Below are 22,017 nucleotides of genomic sequence, written 5' to 3' on the forward strand. Positions count from 1 at the left end.
AACAGTGTTTCCTACTGCACTCAGTGATTAAGGAGTAAGATTCTATGCCAGTGAGTCTCCCCACTGGGAAGAACCAAGATGAGCACTGGGGATGGAGCCCAGAATCACAGTTTTGGTATCCAGTTAATTTTTCTTCTCTTACTATTTCAGTAACTCAAACTCATAAATATCAAGATATAAGTTTCTGCAGACTTTTCAGAGTTTTAGAAGCTGTAGCGATACTGCCCCAGAGGAGGTTCCAGGCATTTTCATGCAACTGTGGGTAAAATCTCACTAATTGTATCTTCCCACTGAGGGCTGCTCAGGTCACTCCTGCAATGTGGCCGGCTGCAAGCGTCTGACCCATTTTTTCCATCTTGTTGGATACAAGAAAATGGCGGGGCAGATGCATTGGGGCGAGGCATTCTTGGTGAACAGTGTCTACTGTTTTAGTCACATTGTGTAACAGTTTTGATGCATTTCACCATGCCTACAGTATTTGGTCACAGATTTGATGTTATGTGTATTAGTCCCTGCCCTCGCACTCCTCACCACTGCTCTTCCTGCTAGTAAAATAGCAGGTTTGGTTTTTAAAAATCACATTATCTGGTTGGAAGTTTCTTCACCAGGGAGAATGGGAGGAAAATGATTAAGCACCCTGAAAATCAGCACGGACCTTCTTCATTATAAATAGAAGGAGGGCAAAACAACTGTAAGACAAAATCGCTTTATCTTCAGGTTTTCTTTGAACTATAAGGTAAAAAGAACTGGGTTCATCCCAGTTTGTCAGTCAGTCATTTAAATGTGTTTAGGTCAATTAAAGTGTGTAAAGCAATGGGGGGTCTTTGATGGGATTATTTTTTTCTAAATGTCCCCTTCCTATCCCAGGTCCATTCAGCCAGGGATATCAGTACAGGATTCTCGGAAGCCTTCTCCTATTAATGCGCTTTCAGGAACAGGGGCAATATGTCCCCATCTACTTTGCCTCAGAGGAAGCTTCCCAAATGAGTCTTCCCTGTTCTGTTGCCATCCTGGTCTAGGCAAATTTCCCCCTTCTCTTCCTCACCCACACTCTTGGTGTCACATCTCCCTTCTTTGGTTCTGGAGGGTTGCAGACGCCCCGGATGCTCGCGTGATTATCCTCAGTTACTGGGTCAGCCCACCTTGATGACCCTTTCTCTCTTCTTTCTAGTCCGTAAGGAATGCTCTTTTATTTTACCCACTTAAAAACTTCAGGTAGCCTTTTTTTTTTCCCCCCAATTTGAACCTCCCCTCTGCCCGCTGCCTTCCCTGCCTGCCCCTTCCTCCAGCCAGTCTTTAACTGGGTCTTTAACTAAAAAAAAAAACTAACTTAAACTAAAGTCTTTAACTTTAGTTTAACTGGGAAGGATTTACCCACAGGCTTTGTGTAGTCCTTGTCTCAGGCCAGCACCTTCTTTGAATTTGGTTCTGTCTTCCATTCGGCCAGAAGAAGGACAAAAATGGCCTTGAGGGATGCCTGAGTGGCTCAGTTCGTTGAGTGGCTGCTTTTGACTCGGGTTGTGATCCCAGGGTCCTGGGATCGAGTCCCACATCCTGCTACTGGCTCAGCAGAGAGCTTGCTTCTCCCTCCCACTCTGCCTGCTGCTCTCCCCGCTTGTATTCTCCCTCTCTCTAAATGAAGAAATAAAACCTTAAAAATTATTTTAAAAAATGGTCTCACATATTGGCTAAGAAAGCAGAAGGGAATAGAACCTACAACAATTAACATTTCACGATGTAATCCTGTCGCCTTACAGATTTTCCTCCTATTTCTCCGGTCAATGCTAAGGTGACTTTGAAACTGACTTTGAAGGAAGCCGCTAGCAAATTTTTGTTTGAAAATGCTTTTGTGATCTCACCACAAGCCCGTTTTCTTTATCTGTAGCCTCTTTCAATATCCCAGGACTTGGCTGAACAGTTTGGAAATCCTTGGAGAAGGTTTTTAGGGCTCCTTTCGGCTCTGAAAAAATGGTCGTTCATTTTCTTTTTTCTTTTTTTTTTTCTTTGTCTTTGGTATTGGAAGAGCACTGCTCTTTTTTCGTCCTTGGTAATTTTCTAGAAGAAATAGTTCTGTGGCAGCTTCTTGTGCTACAGCATATCAGTTTCCCTACACTGCAGGTAACAATATAGGCCACCTGTCTTCCCTGCATTTAAGGCCCCGTACTGGGAAGGGACTTCTAAGACTGCTAATGGGGAGGAAAATTTTTCAGAAGAAAGACAGGGAGGAAGGCTTCTGAGTTAAAGTCAGCCCAAGAGTACTGGTCTCAGGACTCTCTCCAGTCTCTTGCTGGGGTGGGCCCCTGCGCCAAGTTTGTGCATCTCCAAAGCCAGGACCTTGGATGTCTGGATCTGGACAAGGGTGAGGCAGCATCAAGGTTTGCCTTTAATAATAAGAGCCCTTCACACCCTGTTGATTCAAATCAAAGGGATCCACATTCGTTTTCACATCTCACTGATTATTTTGTATATGGCGCTGCATGTTCATTTAGGCTCAAAATTGCATCCATATATTTCCAGCTTTCCATGATCTCTTTTGCTTCATTTGCTCTTCTGAAATATTTCCAATTATTTGGGTGCCCAATTGTTCGTGAAGTGGTCGCTCAGTTTGTGCCGAAAAGGCATTTTTAGAAAAAAAGATTTATCATCATCGTCGTGTTATATGCTGATTTCAAAGGACCCGACCATTTAAGCTCGTTGAGATATTAAATGATTTCCCTCTTTCCAAACTTTGAAATAATCTTTCCTTCAAATCTTTCAGTAATTCTTTTGTGGTCAATGAAGAAGACCTAAACCGATGAGTTGGAATGAGAGAACATTCTATCTGATCGGCTGGTAGCCAGGAAACTTGAATAGAGGAACTAGATTCCGGAACAACTAAATCTTTAGTTTATAAACCAAGGGATTCAAGAGGCATGGTAAGTATTCTTTGGTGATGGTGGCATGAATCAGAATTAAAAATGCTATTCTGAGCTGAGGGTCTGGAGACATCTTTCTTAGCCTCCGGTTACTGATTATGGACTCCCCTACCCCGTGTTTCCTCACATAGTAAACAGAGGTACCTAAAAAGAATCTGCAAGACCTCATGGTCTCAAAGCAAACTGTGGTCAGACTCGCTTTAGGTGAGATGTGGGATCCATGCTGGACATAAGAGGAGGCCCCAAGTGATAGCACTGGCCTCAAAATATCTAGCAGAGCTTGGACCCTGCAGTGCTCAGGACCACTGCTAGTACATTCAGCACCTTGGTGCAAATAGTGAAAAACCCTCTTCCTTGGGTAAATGAATTACAAAACACCCCTTCTTTAGGGTGGATGCAGCCCCTCCAGGAGGCTAGGCTGGATTTCAGCCTCAGGGACACTTGTGCAGGGATCTGGTGCATGCCCTGGAGGGCCCCAGTTGAAGATCCTGGAAAGAGTGGTGCAAAAAGGACAAGGTGTCCCAAGCAGAGAGGAGGCCAGAAGCCCGATGGGCTGGAAGGAAAGAGGATGGAGAAATAATGGATTCTTCCTGGGACGAGTCCTGGTTACTGAGAGAGTGGGAGGAAATTAAAACTGGGAGGGTGTTGGAAGCCATGGGAATGGGCAAAGGGCTTTTCCTCCTGTAAGACTTGCTTGGAATACTAATCTTGGAACCTGAAAGGAAACATCTGTTCTTTGGCACCCACGTGTCTGTGTCTGTCCTCTTAGCTTTCCCAGGGCCTAAAGAGTCATGGCTACTGAATGCAATCACATTCTTTTTAGTTTAGACCTTATTTATGCTTGAAATGATAGATTCAGGCAAGTAAAAATCTAAGTGATGTTTGAGATGTCTTCTCAATGTTCTTTGCCTGTAGTACTCTATTTTTTTGTTTTCTTGTTAATTCTCTCTCCCCCTCATTCCCAGCTCAGGGCTCACCATCTGCTAAACCTTCCTGATTACTCCAGTTCCACGCACACTTCTCTGAACGTCCATTATGCTCTGATCTGCACTACGAATTTATTGTTCTCAAGCTCTTTTGTGTGTTCAAATGCTTTTCTTCCACAAGACCGTCAGTTTTCTGAGGGCAGGGACTGTACTCTCTGATGTGTCTTGCAAATAGGAAGCGCTCACCAAAGCTTCAGGCTCCTGGTTTGGCTAATGCTGGGATGGAACTTCTCAATATACAATTTTCAATTACTCGTGATAGTTGAAAGAGCAACATATTATAAAAAACAAACCCACACATGATACTAAAAATCTTGCAGTCTGTTGTTTTCACTTGCAACCTCATGAAGCCTTCAACCAGAGCTAACTCACACTCTGGTCTATCACAGCATCTTCCTTTGCCAGCTGTCTCTCTGGACTGTATGTGAGACCTACCTCTCCTGGCAAGACAGGAAGTGACATCAAAGTGGGTGGGAAGCTGAATCTGTGACTGGTTCCCTGCCTGGAGAGGGCACTATGGGACTGAGGAAAAGTTCCTCTGTCCTGGTCATTACTAGAATCAATTGTACTTACACCTCCTGTTCCCGAGTATTTCTGACCCACTACCTGAATGATTCTGCTCCTTAGGGGGAAGACAGACTGCAGCCACAATGAAGAGTACCTGCTCCGTCTGGTCTCCTTCAGGCTCTATCTTCATCATCACAGCCAGGCTGTGTGTCTCAGAGAATAAAAGATGCTACATGGTAAGTGTTCCCTGGGGAAGGGGGATGCCCAAGAGTCCTCCTTCATTTACTGTAGCCCAGTTTCTGGACAAACTCCTGGCTATGGAACCAAGGTCACGTGGGTCACTGGGAAAGGCAGGATCAGAAGGCAGAACCTCCAAGTCTGAGACCCGGTATGACTCCAGTTTATTCCTTTCTAAATATAAAATTGAAGTAATTACTGATCAAATGTGCCACTGAGATGAATAATGAAAAGCTAATAATTGTTTTCCTTCCCTTTTAAAGAAACACACTACACTCAGACACCCATTTACAGATATTTTCAGTTAAAATGTCACACAATATTTGTTATATCAGCAGGAGAATGGAAATTGAGTTGGCAGTGAAGCATTGCAGTGACAACTGTTACCTTGGAAACTGTAGTAAGCAATCATAATTACAATTAGCAAGATTCGCACAAAGTATACATAAATATTCACGTGCCGGGGATGAGTGTCACATACACCAGACAGCAAAGGAAATGGTAGCACCGTCGTTTCTTTCTCTTTGACACGTCCTTGCACAGATTTGGGTTCTGTTACCACTTATCTCAACTTCTTCGAATTTAAGTAAATTTATTTCTTTATGTGCTGGTTTTGGGGCTTGTAACGTAATGACATCTGACACACAGCAGATTACTTGGAAGCTTCAACTGACCCTTAGTTGAAGTATGACCAATCCTAAATGGACTTTTAAACAAAGCCTGATCTCACAAGGAAAAAAGGCAATTGTAAATAATAAATGGTGCTGTAGCCCCATTACAAAGGAGCTCTAGGGAAAAGTGCTGCAACCCAGAAGGAATGGTTAAAACCTGTGATTTAATCAGCCACCACAACTAGACTCTTGGCTGCTTCTTTATTGCCACGGAAGTGTCCCCTTTGATTCAGACTTGCCTGTCAAATTGCGAAAGAAGTTGGAGAAGGAATGAGCGATAGAATTATTTTCACTCAGACACACCAGGAGTGTCCTAGCCTCTGTGAATTTTTTCACGACCAGGGAAGAGAAGGCAGTTCCGTCAACAGTGTGAGTAGGTATTCCTGTACACTTGTGGGAACAAAGCTTTGAAGGTAAATAAATCTTCATAACAAAACCAGTGTTATTTTCAGGGCCAGAGGGCACACCAAAAACTCTTCTCCTGTACACAGTAGAGTTTTCTGTTCAGCTTGTCTGAGCATGTTGGCTGCCTGGGGCTTTCTGGATAAACACACGTTGCAAGTGGTTGCCATGATGATGTGAGGGGCAACGAGGGGGAGAAATGTTGACGTGCTTCCTTTGAGAGCAGAGGTCTTGACCTGAGCTTGAAAGAAGTCTGCTAACATGAATACAAGAAAGCGACTTTGGCATAGATGCCAAAATAATTGGAAGAACTCACATTTCAGGCAGGAGCACGTGTATGGAGTAGTGGGGGAAGGATGGCGGAAGTGAGGACGGTGAATGCCTAGCAAACAGTCTTCCTTCTCTAGCTCATGTCAAGTCCTATGTGTGCTTCCCAGAGGAGCCCTGTGCTCTTGGCAACAAAGGTTAAGTCATATGCCATGCCTCCCTCTGACCCATGAGTTAGGAGCTCATGCCTGTTATCTGGATGACTCTGTTGTTTAGGAAGGGTAGTATGTATTGGACCAAAAGTCAGCCATGGTGCTGTATCTCCTCTTCCTAATGTCCCCAACCTTCAACACTGCCTATCTCAGAGAATAAAAGGTGACCGGCATTGCATGGGAAATCATAACCATAAACAGGACTAGTGACATATATTAGGTTCCTCCTCATAATACAATGCCAGGGAGGGAAGAAACTTGTTTCAGCTAAAATGAAAACTTCATCTATTACCTACTGCTCTAACTAGAGTTGTAATTACTTATTTGAAGCCCAACTCTGGGCTAGGTTCTGTAGATGAGGCAGAAGAAGGTTGTCAGCGTTTCTTCCCTTAGAAGAACTTGTGATCTTGGTGGGATGAAGGGCTTAGGAAACCCAAACAATTAGTAAAGCATATGGCAGATATCAACTATCATCAAGTCTGAAAATGTTTGTCAAGTGAGAGATTGTTAGGGTCTGAGATCATTGGGAAAGATGTGAAGTTGGTGGCACTTGGAAAAGGCCTTGTATTGCCATGGAACTGGTAGAGATGAACAGTACATGTGTGTGCACACACGTGTGTGTGTGTTTGTGTGTATGGGAAGGGGGCAGGGCTGGAGAATGCCAGAAGGAAGCCTGTTGAGCACAAAGCCGAGAGGACGACTATAGCAGAGCTCATGACTGCCACCATTTTAAGAGTGTGCTGGTCTATGAGAATGATGTCCCAAATGACATCTGGATTTTTGCTCTCTGAAGCTCCTTCCTGTTGGGAATCTAACCTATTCTGCTCTGAATTTGACTTCAATAATTCGACCCTCTTGACTTCTCTTTTACCTTGACTTTCCTATCATATCTTTCCCTTCCCCGTTTCCTTTTTTCCTCTACCCCCTTTATTAACATAAGAATCAGCAACTAACTGTAGAGTCTATGACTAGAGACTATTAGTATATAATCAGCCCTTAAATAAGGGCCCCAAAGCAACATAAGGTAGTCCTAGGTAAATAACACTAGGCCGCCAGTAATTGAAGATCTACCATGTCCTTATAACTTATTTTTAAAACTCATGTCATTAGAGAAATACCTCCATGTGGTAAAAAGAAAAATCACATAGAACAGAAGAATTTATGATGAAAAGCTACAGTCTTTCAACCTTCCTTTCTCCATCCCAGTCCAGTCTCCAGAAGCAACCTCTTGCAGTCATGCCTTTGAGTTCAAGCCTTCTAATAATTACCTTCATGCCTCTAAATAATATACTTTCATTTTTTGATTTTTTTTTAGCTTTAGGCAATATATATTGACTCTCAGCTATGAAAGACCAAGACTTAGCTCATTTGTATTAGACCCCACCTGTCTACCCCTGCAGTGTTTGATCTTTATATTGCTTATTTTTGAGTTATTTTATTAGATAACTTTGTGATATTAGGTATTATATTTATATCTCTCTGATTCCCACTTTATCCTCTTTATTACATTTCTCTATTTTACCCCTCCCTTGCCAACTCCTACCTCATCACAGCCATGTCTTCACTTTAACATTTTTAAGATGGTTAACATTATATCTGTTCTGAAACAATAATTAACTTTTATGAGCTTTTGCTATAGACTGAAAATCAAAGAAGAGCACTGACATTATTATAGCTATGTGCATATTGCTCACACTGCAAAGCCAAGTTGTATGTTAGGATTCCATTTCCTCCTTTATGAGCTCAATGAAATATCCTCTGGGCTACTTGGGATACAATGGTTGTAAGCTTCAAGGTCAAAAGGTTTCTCTTGCCTTACGTTGCTATGGTTGCTTAAAGTTGTAGAATGCTTCATAGTTGAACCATGAATTTCTCACATATCTTTTGATTGTTGCTTCCATTGCCCTTTCCCCCCTGGAGTTTCTCCCCCCATTTCCCCCCACTCCCCGCTGAGTTTCTAATGGACCCATTGCTATTCATATTTACAAGACAAGGACTAGGTAGGTGATACAGATCTTCTCTGTCCTATACAGAAAGATGTTCTGCTTGATCACAGTGAACAGGTTGGAACCCATCACCAATAGGTTTTGCTCTGGGGTAAGCAGGCCAGGCCCCTCACCTTAGGTCAATATGAGGAGAACATATCTCTGGGCAAAAACATCCAACACAGACTCTTAGCTTCTCCCAATCAATATTTATTCAGTTTCCTTAAAGAGGAGCCCACCAGAATTTTAATCAGGGATAAAAGCTGGGCTGTGTGTAGCAAAGAGGAGAAGGAGCGGGAGATGGCACTCCCTAATACAACTGTTTTATGTATTGATGTTCAAAGAATCTTCTTTGTTAGCCCAATGTTTTATCATCTCCTCTGTCTTATATGCCAGATCTAGGCTTGGAGGCTTACAAGGGATGCTCTGGGCAATTCTCTGCAATCTCCTGCCTCAAATGTTTGGGGATGTGGTTCCATGTCTCTCTTTCATCTATCAGCATGTCCCTTTTCACTTTTCATTTTGCAGAAATCTGTGTGAAATGTCTCATCCATTGGTTATCCATTTTCCCATTCTTTTCAGGGGTTCAGAAAATGAATGGGTATAAAACTCACTTGTCCTCTTGAGCAGGTCATACTTCTATTCATGGTACCACGTTTGTCCCTTTATCTCTAAAACAGTGAAGTCTTCATATGAGTTTTTCATTGCTCCTTTGACAAATTACCCAAACACAGGGGCATAACACAAGTTGATTCTCTGACACTTTGGGAGGCTAACAGTCTGAAATGAGTTTTGTAGGGCTAAAACCGAGGTGTAAAATCAAGGGCTGGTTCCTACTACAGGATCCAGGAGAGAATGTGTTCCTCGGCTCTTCCAGTTTCTCACGGCTTCAGGCATTCCTTGACTCCTGACTACATCATGCCAACCTCTTGCTTCCATTGTCGCATGGATATCTACTTCTCCTTCTGCAGTCAAATCTCCCTCTGCCTTCCTCTTACAAGGACACTGTGACTACATTTAGGGCCTGCCTAGATAATCTAGGATAATCTCCCTGTCTCAAGACTCTTAAATCAATCATGTCTGCAAAGTCCTTTCTGCCAAACAGATAACACTCAGAGGTTCTGAGGATAAAGACTTGGATATCTTTGGGGCCATTTCTCTGCCTTCTATTGGCTTCCTTTGTCTCTCCCTTTTTGTTACCAGTTAAGTAATTAGGGGTCATGGATTGAGTGCGGCATTGGCTCTCAATACTGAACGCACATTAGAATTAGCTGCTTTTTAAAAAATACCATAGTCTTGGCTTGATTTTGCAGCTAACAGACTTAGAAACTCTGGAGAGTCTGATCTGGGTATTATGATTATTTTTTTGAAACTCTTTGTTTTGGTAAAACGTCCAGCTAACAGAAAAGTTGCAAGAAACTGCAAAGAACTCACATATACTCTTGATTTAACAACTATTTATATTTTGTGGCATTTTATCATTCCCACGATTTTTTTTCTGAACGTTTTGAGACTGAGTCCTTCACCCATAAAATTCCTTTAGTATATACTTCCAAAAAAGAAGAATATTCTCTTTCATAACAACCATGCCATTACCCAAATAGGGAATTTAACAGAGACACAATGCAGTTTGCAACCCCCCCCCCCCCCCCCCGGAATGTATATGCCAGGATATCAGGAGCACAACCTTGCTTTTCATTGTTTCCTTTGCCTACAAAATCTTTGCCCATTCCTAGCCTTTGTGAATTACTTGTATTGTGTTTCTTGAGTAGAACATATAGTTGGGTCTTGCTTTGTAAGCCACACAGAGAATCCTGGAGCAAGTGAATTAAGCCATATACTTATTTATTGACAACGCTGATGGTCTTGATTCTGCTGTATTATTTTATGTTATTTTTATGTTTACGGCACATTTGCTATGTTTTCCTATAGAATTTGTTTTCATCGTTTTCAAAATTATTTTGGTATTTAGGATAATAAATATTTTTGCTTCAGAAATTATTTTTGTATTTATACCTCTAAAAAGTGCCCCTAGTCACACCATTTTGGGTGGATACTATGAAAAAGCCAGAACATTGTAAGTGTTGGCAGGGATATGGAGGAACTGTAGCCCTTGTGCTTTGTTGGTGGGATTGTAAAATGATGCAACTGCTGTGGAAACAGTACGGAAGTTACTCAAAAAATAAAAAATCGAACTACCATATTATCTGGAAATCCCATGCCTGGGTATATCTCCACAGAACTGAAAGTTGAAGAGATACCTCCATAACCATGTTCATGGCAGCACTAGTCACAGTAGCTGAGAGGTGAAAGCAACTCAAATATCCGACTATGGAATGGGTGAACAGAATGTGGTGACCTACAACAGAATACTACTATGCAGCCTTAAAAACATGAAATCTTGTGACATGCTGTAACATAGGTGAACTCTGATGCACTATGCCAGGTGAAATAAGCCAGTCCCAAAAGGACAAGAACTCTATGATTCCACTTACCTGAGGGATGTAAAGCAGTCAAATGTATAGATGTAGAAGGTAGAATGGCGGTTCCCAGGGGCTGGCCATTAGTTCAGCAGCCATGGAATTTCAGTTCTGCAAGATGGAAAGGTTCAATAGATCTGTTTCACAACCAGGTAAATATATTTCACACTAGTGAACTGCACACTTACACATACTTAAGATGGTAAATTTTATGATGCTTATTTTTATAATACAAAACAAATGCCCTGAGTTCCCTGTTTTTTAATTAACTCTTTCTATCTGCTTTCTTTTTAGTGTAAGCTTTACATGGTATCCTTGCTTTCCCACCTACTGCTGTCTACAAGAGTCAGTGAGTTTACGCAGTAGTAGTTTTAACATTGTCTCCAGGTGGCTCTTTTATGCAGCTAGGGCTGAGTCACCTTTCTAGGCCAGCTTTCATCCCTCTTTGCATACTATTAATCTCCCTCTCTGGCTTTTCCCAGACTCCCTGTTGAATCCTTTCTAAATACTATGTCCAGAGTAATCTCAGAAAAGGTCCACTTCGTGTCATGCTCTCTCCACTGCTAGAGTCATCGATGGATCTTTGGCAGTGCCTCACACTTGGAACAGGTGAATTTGATTTGGGTCTCAGCAGGGTCACTTACCAGTCACATGACCTTTGTTAAGTAACATAAGATGGATCATAACGGGCGTTCAGTAACCATCCTTCCATTCTTCCTTTGTTAAGGTCTGGTATCCCATTGTTCATGTCCGCCACTCGCTCCTTAGACCCAGCCTCCTAACCTCCCCCACCAACCAGTACAGCCATCTTGGGGCTTTGAAACCAGACTTACCTTTTAACACCAAATTCCAGTTCTACCTCTTGCCTGAACACTTTGGCCAGAAAGGATCCTGTTACCTTAAGCACCCATGGAACACTCTAACACGTGAAACCTTTCAGGGACTGTTCACTTGTGTTCTGCCTTTTTACAAAAGTGTAAATGAAGTTAATTAAATGAAAACAGAAACCCGAGAACAGGTAAGGAAGGGAGCAGAAGGAGCACTCCCTATCAGAGAACTGAATAATCGCATCATTTGCTTTGAAACATGTGGCCTTGCTTGAACAATTAATGGTCCCATATCAGGGAGATGTCTTCTTACATTGTTTGGCAAGTTACACACTGTAGAAACCTACTGCACTGGAGGCTCAGTGAGGGCACCGTCTGTGTCTTAAGCAACTCTGTCCTCAATACAACACTGCTGGAAAGCAAAAATATTTCTTGTGCAATAATAGGGTGGCTCCAGCGGGCAATGGCTGAATGCTTATTATCTACCTGGCTCATTTTAAGAGCTCAACATTAAATCCTTACAGTAAGCATGTGAAGTAGATCCCATTACTAGCTTCATTTTACTATGATTAGGCCCCGAAACTGAGGTTCAGAGCAGTCAAGTAGCGTGATCAAGTTTGCGCAGCAAGTGTGTGGCAGAGGCTGAGCTGGGGTATGAATTCGAAAGGTCTGTCTTTAGAATTTGTGCTGCCCTGCCTGTAACTGCCTCTCATTGATGGGTGAACAAAATAAAATCATTTAATTATATGCCTGCAAACTACAATTGTTCCTATTTTGTTTTGTTCCAAGAGAGAGACCATATTGAAATTTTCTGTTTCACTGAATTTCTAAGCAAATGAACGTCATGGATCCCCTCAGGGCTGATCAGGTGGATTGGAGTGAGCGGTGGGGTCAGCGCCTCTGCATTTTAAAGCTGACCCTGCCAGCTACTTGATGTGTGGCCTTGAACAAGTCACTTAACCTTTCTTGTTTCTCAGCTCCAACTTCTATCACTGGGCATTTACATAGGATTTGTTGCCATAGTAATAGAAAATAATACTGACCTATCTCTCAGGAGTGAGTGTCATGGGGATTAACTAATTTACAGCTGTGAAGAGCTCTCAACATATGAACTGCTAAACAACAGCGAGATCATAAAGAGAATTTAAAACACCATCGGCTTGTGGAGCGTGCCCATTTGATGCCCATCATTATATGTTTAACTATTAGCATTACTATTCATAATAAACTTTTATGAGGTACTTTAGGTGGTTGAAGTGTTTTTATGAGAGCTAATTAGTTGTTCCAACCAGCTCTATGAGGTAGGTCAGTATTTTTATCATCCCTGTTTTGGAAATTACATTAAATTGGTGCATGCATCATTAAAAAGTCTTAAGCTTCTCAGTATTTGGAAGCATTCTGTGATTGGAGACAATCCTCATATAGACAATCCTGCTCCAATGACGGGGCGTTGGGAGAGCAGTGCTGTGGTTCCCAACATAGAACAGTGGCAAGTGTTTTCATTTTTGATTATTTGATATTTACACTGTAACGAGGGGCAGTTCTTAGGTTCTTCTGTGTATTGGTCGGGTTGGATTTAAGAAAACAGAGCCCATTTTAGATATTTCAAAGAAGTTTTATACAAGAAATTGTTTATACATTTTTTGCACGGGTTATAAAAGCAAACAGGAGGAGTAGGTGCTGGGGGAACAGTTGAAAAGAAGAGGTCATTCCCAGAAACTAGTAGCTTCGGGAACTACTTCTATGGGCTGGGGGCAAAAAAGAGAGATCAAGTTGGCAGAGTCCTGGAGCCCACTTGCTATTGGACTAGAACCATGGAGGGCAGCCCCACTGTGGGAGCTAGAATCACAAATGGAAGCAGGCACCTCCAGAGATGCTGGTAAACCAAGAGAGAGGAACAGCTCCTCTGCTCCCACCCTCTGATGCTAGGTCTGTTTCTACCAGTGCTTCCCACAGTAGAAACTGAGAGGAAGTCATGGGTGAGGGAGACTGAGACCTGTGGGCCGCAGGTTTCTAGCTCCAGGTTTGTACAGCTGAGTGGAGAAAGGTGGATGCAGGACTGAAAAAGAGCAGGTAAGTACCTGGCCTGTCTTGTAAGTTCACGAAGTTTTTCCTGGAGCTCAGGGAGATTCAGAAGCTTGCTCCAAGGCCTTTATAAGAGCAAGTGGTGGACCTGCCCTTCAAGCTCAGGTTTGGTAACTTCATGCCTGATTCATGTTCCCAGGGTGCCCCTTGATCTCTCTCAGGCTTAGTGTGCCCACCTTCCCAAAGGGACTCCAGTGGCAAGTGGGTAAGAATGTTTCTCTCTTCTTGTCTTCAAGGATGGAGTGAGGCTTTAATTGAATCATGTACATAAAAATACTTGGTTGTCACTAATGCAATCCCAAAACCCAAGCAAGTATTGCTTTTTGTCAATAACGTTTGCAAAAATATTTGTAAAACATAAATCCAAGACTAAGATGAGATTTCTTTTTCCCTTAGAACTTAGTTGGAGTGCCTTACATATATGGCTGAAAACTGAGTGTGTGGGAGGACCATCTTTCAGGTGCGGGTTGCTGGTCTTGTTGGATTCAAGTGGAACTTACACAGCAGGTTAAAAAGTTACCTACAGCTCATTTATTCTGATTGGCTTCGAAAAATGCTGCTAGGTTTCAGTCACATACCTCTTATTTTAAAACCAGTATTGTTCCATGATTGCTAATAATCCTATAGGATGGAGAGGCAACTGAGATGTAATACATGTTCACTAAATACTTGATGAGAAACAAATAATGGATAACCAGTCCCCTGATTCCCACTCTATGAGTGGGCGTGCTGGTGGACGAGAAGGAACATTTTGGCTGGGTAAAATGAGACCAGTCATTTACCTCTCTGACCCTCAGTTTCTTCACTGGTAAAACAGGAGTGCTTGCCCTCCTACCTGGGGTTTGAATTTGAGGATCAATTAGGATAACATGTATTAAAGTATTTGGTAAAATTTTAAGTGCTGTTCCTATGTCAAGGACGACCGCCGAGTTGTCTTGCTGCCTCCTAGACCGTACAAAAATATGGCTTTTGCAAACATTAAGGAATCCTTATGAGGAAACAAGACTGTGTAGCATCCTATCATCCGTCATTCCCCAATGTCATGAACTGTACTCAATGTTTATGCCTGCCCTTCCCCATCAGAGACAATGAAATCACTCTTATGGACTGTTGTTTTCCCAAGTAACAGCCTTATCATTTGTATCGCTCTGAGAAACACTGTGTTGGAATCACTCACCCCAAACCCCTGCTTTTCATCAATCTCTTTTTGGCTACAGAGCCCCGTGGAGGGAGACAATATCCAAATTGCTTTCAATCCAATAACTCACCCCAGACAACAATAAAAACAATGACGGCAAATCTCAACCCCAAACACTGGATGTTTAGTGACTCGTGCATTGGAAGGTGAGCAAATATTTGCAGGAATTCTTTTACCACCTTTGATCTGTTTGTGTAAAATGCCAGGCTATGGTTGTCATCTCTGGGAGCCGTCTCTTTGTGTCAAATCGAACCAACTGTTTTCCTCTCTGTAGACTCGAGACCAGGATCCTCCCTTTGACTGAACTGGATTGGCAAGGACTCCAGGTCTGCAACTCTTCCCTTCCCATGTGTCCCCAGGGGCCATCAGGGCCAGAGGCACATCTTTAATTGAGGTCAAGGGCTGGGTTGGCTTCACCTGGACAGATCCCATAGTCTGGAGTCCATTCTCCTCCCTAGACTGATCTCCTGGGCCAGTTGATCTGGATGTATTTCCTTCTGTCTAGTGGTCCTAATGTGACTGGCAGAGGGACCCACAGAACCATGTGGGTCCTGATTTCCTAGGTATCCCCTTTTGTGTCAGTGAACCTTACACAGGAATGCTCTATCATGCAACCAGGAGAGAGTATGCATTTATATCGACTAGAGCAGGGTGATGAACAATAATGGCTCCATTAAATTCCACTGTCAATAATTCAGGACTGGAAGGAGCTGCGGGATAGACCAGTTTGGTTTCAACTCCTCACTGCCACAGATACTTCAAAAACAATTTGTGGGTAAATACTACAAGTCTCCAAAATTAGTGTGCTTACTAAAAGGCAACTATACCCAAAGGAAGCTTTCTGTTTGAGTTTAATTGATTTAAAATTAGCATTCCCTTTCTTTTGATGGCTCTGCTCTTGTTTACTGGGAAAACATTTGTAGCAAAACACATAGTGCCTGTGTACCTGGGCACTGGATAGTCTCACTGGCAAATACTCTCCACCACAGCGCCTATATACATATTTGGCTCAGAGACCCGAACCACTCTCAAGGAACTACTCAAGTCTCCCAAGGAAATGCTATCTCTACTTGACAAGAACGGGCCGATGTTTAAAATCACCTGACAGAGTAGTCCTTCGGATATTTCTTGGCCTCTTAAGCTACTGACCACGTGGAGAATAGCAGAAAATAATTTGTTAAGAAAGTGTTGCAGTTTGGCTGTATTGTTGGTTCCCCCTTACTTTCCTTGATTTTTGAAAGGATGGAAAACGGGAAAAGTGGTGATTGGTTGTCTACCAGAGACTGTCTAGAAACAGACTTTTGTGATTGTTGTAATGCCTTTGTGGCTTTGTCAGTTGAAAGAAGGAGAAGACTCTCCAGGGAATTCATAGCATGCAGAAGATTCTAAGAAATCAGTGAGAGATGTAAATGATCATTTGAAATAAAAGTTCTCATTTACGTTATGATTCCTACTCCTCTAACAGTTTAAACACAAACGTGTGTGTGCACCTGTGTGTGTAAGTATGTGTGCACGTGCATACATACACTTGTTTCTAGATGTAAATATTTATGTTTTTTTAATAAGCATGTTGCCTTTTCATTGTGGAGAATAAAAGAAAACAGAAATAAAAAAAAATATCAGCTTTAGTCTTAGCACCCAGAGGTACTGTTTTAACATTTCTTCTAAGTATACCTAAAACCTACAGTGTAGTATTTTAGTAAAAAAGGAATCATATGGAATATTATTTATGTAATTTTAAATCTACCTCTAGTCACTTATTGTATTAAGTGTGTATTTCCATGTTCCATGCTCTACATTATTATATTAATAGCTTTACGGAATTTCTCCAAGTGATATATCAGTCCCATATTGTTAAACATTTAGAGTACCTCCAAATTTTCCAAATTCTAATGCTCTGGTAAATATCCTCAAACTACAGGTTGGTGTTTTCTGAGGATAAATGACTAGAACTCGGATGTCTGAGTTAAGGGATATGCAGAATTTTAATGCTTTTGATATGTCTTGTTAAATTGCCATCCATAAAGTTTGTGCCAGTTTTATTTTATTTTATCACCAGAAATATGAGGGAGTGGCCATTTCTCCATTTTTTTTATTGTGTTTAGTTAGCCAACATATAGTACATCAACAGTATCTGATGTAATGTTCAACGATACATTAGTTGTGTGTAACACCCAGTGCTCATCACAACACGTGCTCTCCTCCTTAATGCCCATCACCCAATTAACCCTTTCCTCCACCCCTCTCCCTTCTGTAACCCTCAGCTTGTTTCCTGGAGTCCAGAATCTCTTTTGTTTGTCTTCCTCTCTTATTTCTTCCCCTTCAGTTTTCCCTCCCTTTCCCTGTGGTCTTCCACACTATTCCTTATGTTCCACATATGAGTCAAACCAACATTGGGCATTGAAAAATATCTGTTCAATCCTATGGGAAATATAAAGTGAGGGTAAGACCAATGAAACGATATAACACTAATAGGAATGCTGACAAAAACATAATTGATACCTGTTATGGACTGAGTTGTCCGCCACCTCCCATTCATATGTTGAAGCCCAAAACCCCAATGACTGTTCGGAGATACAGCCTTTAAGGAGGTAATTCAGGTTAAATGAGGTTGTAAGGGTGGGGCCCTAATGCTTAAAAAAAAAAAAAAAGGAAGAGACACCATCGAGCCAGCATTCTTTCACTCACAGTAAGAAGATGGCCATCTGCAAGCCAGGGCTCGCCAGATACCAACTCTGCTGCCATCGTGATCTTGAACTTCTAGCCTTCAGAACCATGAAAAAAAAATTAATTTCTGTTGTTTAAGACACCTAGCCTGAGCTGACTTATACAGTACCTTTGTAGGTTCTTGGCCAAGCCCAGGCATTCAGCATGGCCAGAGGCTACCCGGGGGAATATCAGTAAAGCACAAAGCAACAGAGTAGAAATGCTGGCTTGGGGGCATGGAGATGACACAGATGGAAGTGGAAATCTGAGTTAGGGGGGCTGCCGCCATTAAGGTGGGCACAAGAGCAGGTGTAGCCTGCCAGGAGCTGAGAGCCTGGCAGGTACAACTTTGTATTTATTTATTTATAATTGATCTACAAGGGCTCCTGCCTGTAAAAAAAAGCTGGATTGAGGGTTTTTCCTTTTATTTTCTCCTGATATTCTGGCTCCCTTTGCCTAAGAAAAACTTACATAAACTAACAACATCCATTGTATTTTACTGACATCATTTCCCAGGTACTAACCATGTAGAAGCTAATTGTTGTTTTAGAAATAAATTCTACAACAGAAGGGACTATAACCTACCCTGTGACCTCAGTTTCCTCAACGATAATTTAAGGAGGTTGGAAGAGATCAGTGAGTTTAACATTGGTGCACTGAGTCATAGCTAAGGCCACCCCCTTCCCTCTCTCGTGCAGAGGTGGGGCTCTGGGGCTGGGGCCCAGTGTGATATAAATCTCCCCGGGATGGGGTACCTCCTTTTCCTTGCTTTATTGGAACAGCTCTTGCTTTTGTTATGTATGATTTTAATTGAAGAAAGTATCTGTTATGGACTGAACCTTCGTGTTCCCCCCACATTTATATGTTGAAATCCTCACCCCCCCAACCATGCGATGGGATTAGGAGGTGGGGCCTTGGGAGGTGACTAGGTCATGAGGGTAGAGCCCTTCGGAATGGGGGTAGTGCCCTTGTAAAAAGACCTCCCCACCCCAGTTCTCTTGCTCTCTTTCCACTGCGTGGAGAATATAGCGATAAGAGGGCAGTCTGCAAACAGGAAGAGGGCCTTCCCCAGAACTTGACCATGCTGGCACCCTGACCTTGAACTTCCAGCCCCCAGAACTGTGAGAAATCAAAGCCTGTTGTTTATAAGCCATCGAGTCTGTGTTATTTGCTTATAGCAGCCCGAAATGACTACAGACTTAGGTCCTTCATCTTGAAAGATTTGAAAGGCTTAGGATAGGCTGGTATTAAGTTCCTTTGGATTATAATTCTGTGATCTCAAAAACTGGTTTATCACCTGTGTAGGACTTGCATACTTTATAACACTCTTTGACATATACGTATTCTCATCCACTACACACATTCACTCCTCTATGCAGTAAGGACATGAATCATTATGCTCATTTCATATATCTGGAAACATTAAGGGACCTCCCAAAGTCACAAAACTAGGTAGAACTAGACCTTCATCTAGGTCTCACTCCTGTGAGAAGGAGCTAAGAGCTACATTCCTAGAAGCCGTGAGGAAAATAAAGAAAAGAGCAGTAACCCTAATATTTAAAAGTGTAATTAAAAAGTATAATAAGTGATATGAATTTTTATTTTATTTTTAATTTTTTATATATTTTTTAAAGATTTTATTTATTTGACAGACAGAGATCACAAGTAGACGGAGAGGCAGGCAGAGTCGGGGGGGAAGCCGGCTCCTTGCCGAGCAGAGAGCCTGATGTGGGGCTGGATCCCAGGACCCTGAGATCATGACCTGAGCCGAAGGCAGCGGCTTAACCCACTGAGCCACCCAGGCGCCCTGAATTTTTATTTTTTAAGACAATTTTGTAAGGCTGTTTTTCTATTTATTTATCATTACTGTTTATCTTTTTTTTTTTTTTTTTTTTTTTTAAGATTTTACTGATTTGACAGAGAGAGAGAGAGAGAGAGACAGCAAGAGAGGGAATGCAAGCAGGGGGAATGGGAGAGGGAGAAGCAGGGTTCCCGCCAAGCAGGGAACCCAGTGTGGGGCTCGATTCCAGGACCTTGGAATCATGACCTGAGCCAAAGGCAGAATCGTAATGACCGAGCCACCCAGGTGCCCTGATTCCTGTTTATCTTAATAAGAGTTATGTTTGGGGCACCTGGGTGGCTCAGTGGGTTAAAGCCTCTGCCTTCGGCTCAGGTCATGATACTAGAGTCCTGGGATCAAGCCCCACCTCGGGCTCTCTGCTCAGTGGGGAGCCTGCTTCCCCCTCTCTCTCTGCCTGCCTCTCTGCCTACTTGTGATCTCTGTCTGTCAAATAAATAAATAAATAAAATCTTAAAAAAAAAAAAGAGTTATGTTTTTGGGGGGGATATAAGGTCTAGAATGACCATTACAATGAATCTAATGAGTTTGAATAGAGGGTCATCATTTTAGGACCTGCAGAAAAACAGAACAACCAGTCAGCCTACCCTACTTACAAACAAGGAGTCTAACGGAAAATGTTTCCTCAACTTTGAGTTTACCAACTTTCAGTTAGGATCTGGCAAATGCCGTCTCTTCCCCAAATGCTCATCACCTCCCCTTTTCCAGACTGTACATTCTCTTTCTACTTCACAACAAATTGTGACTTCTTTTTTTTTCTTTCGGTCACCTTTTTCTTTTTCTTCTTCTATTTTATTTTTATTATTTTTTGTCCTATAGTATTGTTTATGGGCCCTGACCTTCAGCTTTATGATGGTGAAAGGTTATAAAAGGTTATTCCAGTACCGTTTTGGACAACCTCCCAGGATCCTCCTCGGTTTGTCTAAATTGGCTTCTTTTCTACTCTGGGCTCTACCTGGGTCCTGACCCCATGGCTTCTTCTCCTGTTCACCAGAAGCTTTTGGATTTAGCTTTTGGTCCTAATTCCCCTGGCTCTGACTCTTGGCACTTCTTTAGGACTTGGGTTGGTCTCCTTGTCTGACTCTTTATCCTCCAGACAGTCCAGAGACAGATGCCTATCCCCTACCCTTCTGCCCCTGGAGATCCCCTGGGGTACCGGCTCATGGTCAGACCTCCCAGCCCCCTACAAGGGGTAAGAGGAAGGGGATAGTGATCTTGTAACCAGTGGGGGTGTGTTTCTTAATATCATTCTCATGCTTCTGAGAGTAACCTTATTATCAACAGTAACTGCCATAATAATACAGCAAATTCTCTTGGAATCCACACACTGTGCCAGGCATATGGTGCTAAACACTTACGTGGGCAATCCCCTGCTGTGTTTTTATTTCCTCAACTCTACTGCATGTTGCCCCAGCCCAGGGTCATGTCTTACACAGGTAACTATTGGAATCTAATGGAGTTAATGGGCTTGTGTGGCTCTTAGCCCCCGACTTTATAACATGTAGTACTTCATTGATGGATATGAGAAGTTTAAAAGAGAGAGGAAAAATATTGAGCATAAGCTTGACATAGGTCTTAGAGTTTCTATCATCTTTTGTTTCACGTATATAAATTTTATATAGAGTCAGAAGATCCACCTTAACTCTGAGAAACAAACTGAGGGTTTGGAGGGGAGGGGAGTGCCTGGTGGTGGGTATTAAGGAGGGCACGTATTGCATGGAGCACTGGGTGTGGTACATAAACAATGAATGCTGGAACACTGAAAAGAAATAAAATAAAATGAAAAAAAAAAAAGATCCACCTTATTATACTCATTTAAAAAGACTCTTTTCCAATCTCTACTTGCAACTCACTTGAACTGACTGAAAAAGCTTCCATAGTCCTCCACGACAATCTTTTAGTTTGGGGTCCAGTCTGTTCACTGCTCAAAAATGGCTGTCTTTGACCTGAAGTCTCATGCTGTAGTGGTACCTGGCTGGCCAGCTGATGGAACATACGACTCCAGATCTCAGGGTTGTAAATTCGGGCTATACATTGGGTGTAGAGATTACTTAAAAAAATCTAAAAAAAAAAAAAAATCTCAGGTTGTATCGGTTGTTATCATGAAAGTGGCTTTTACTTGCTGCTTACCTGTTTCTGCATATAAGATAATTGTTCCTCAGGGTCCCCAGCATCACTCAGCTGCAAAAATGACTGCTTTTTTTTTTTTAAAAGACTTATTTATTTTAGAAAGACAGAGATCACAAATGGGGGGTAGGGAGAGGAATAAGCGGACTCCATGCTGAACACGAAGCTAGATGCCAGGGCTTGACCTCAGGACCCCGAGGTGAGACCCAAGCTGAGATGGAAAGTCAGCTGCTCAGCCCACTGAGCCAGCCGGGTGCCCCTGCTGTTCTTGTATTTAATCTCTGTGGAGCCTCACGAGGACCCACTGGAAACAGTCATCCTTCTCTCTGACTATGTCCTTCTCTGCCCTTAACCTCTGCCTTCCATCTCTCTTGCTCTTCCTTTCACCTCTTTGACACTTACACCCCCCATCCTGGCTGCAAGGAACTGAAGGAAGAAACCAGAATCCCAGTTCTCATTTGACATTTCTCTGGAACATTTGGTAGGTAGCACGGAATATGTCTCAGAGACGGACATCCATTTCCCCTCTCACGACAGATTTGGAATATGAATAC

At 42.3% G+C, this 22,017-nt stretch overlaps 1 long non-coding RNA gene across 1 annotated transcript in view; it reads right to left on the reverse strand.

Annotated features, from left to right (window-relative positions):
- The window catches only part of LOC116586328, an 82,449-nt gene extending 61,209 nt beyond the window's left edge, over positions 1-21,240 (reverse strand). The window contains exons 1-2 of the long non-coding RNA XR_004283982.1: positions 21,190-21,240; positions 10,678-10,799 (exon numbers count right to left, since the gene is read on the reverse strand). This is a non-coding gene — a long non-coding RNA (uncharacterized LOC116586328). The remainder of the gene's footprint in view (positions 1-10,677; positions 10,800-21,189) is intronic.
- Positions 21,241-22,017: the final 777 nt, after the last annotated feature.

Source organism: Mustela erminea, chromosome 3, assembly GCF_009829155.1.
Source record: "Mustela erminea isolate mMusErm1 chromosome 3, mMusErm1.Pri, whole genome shotgun sequence".
In the NCBI taxonomy this organism is placed as follows: domain Eukaryota; kingdom Metazoa; phylum Chordata; class Mammalia; order Carnivora; family Mustelidae; genus Mustela; species Mustela erminea.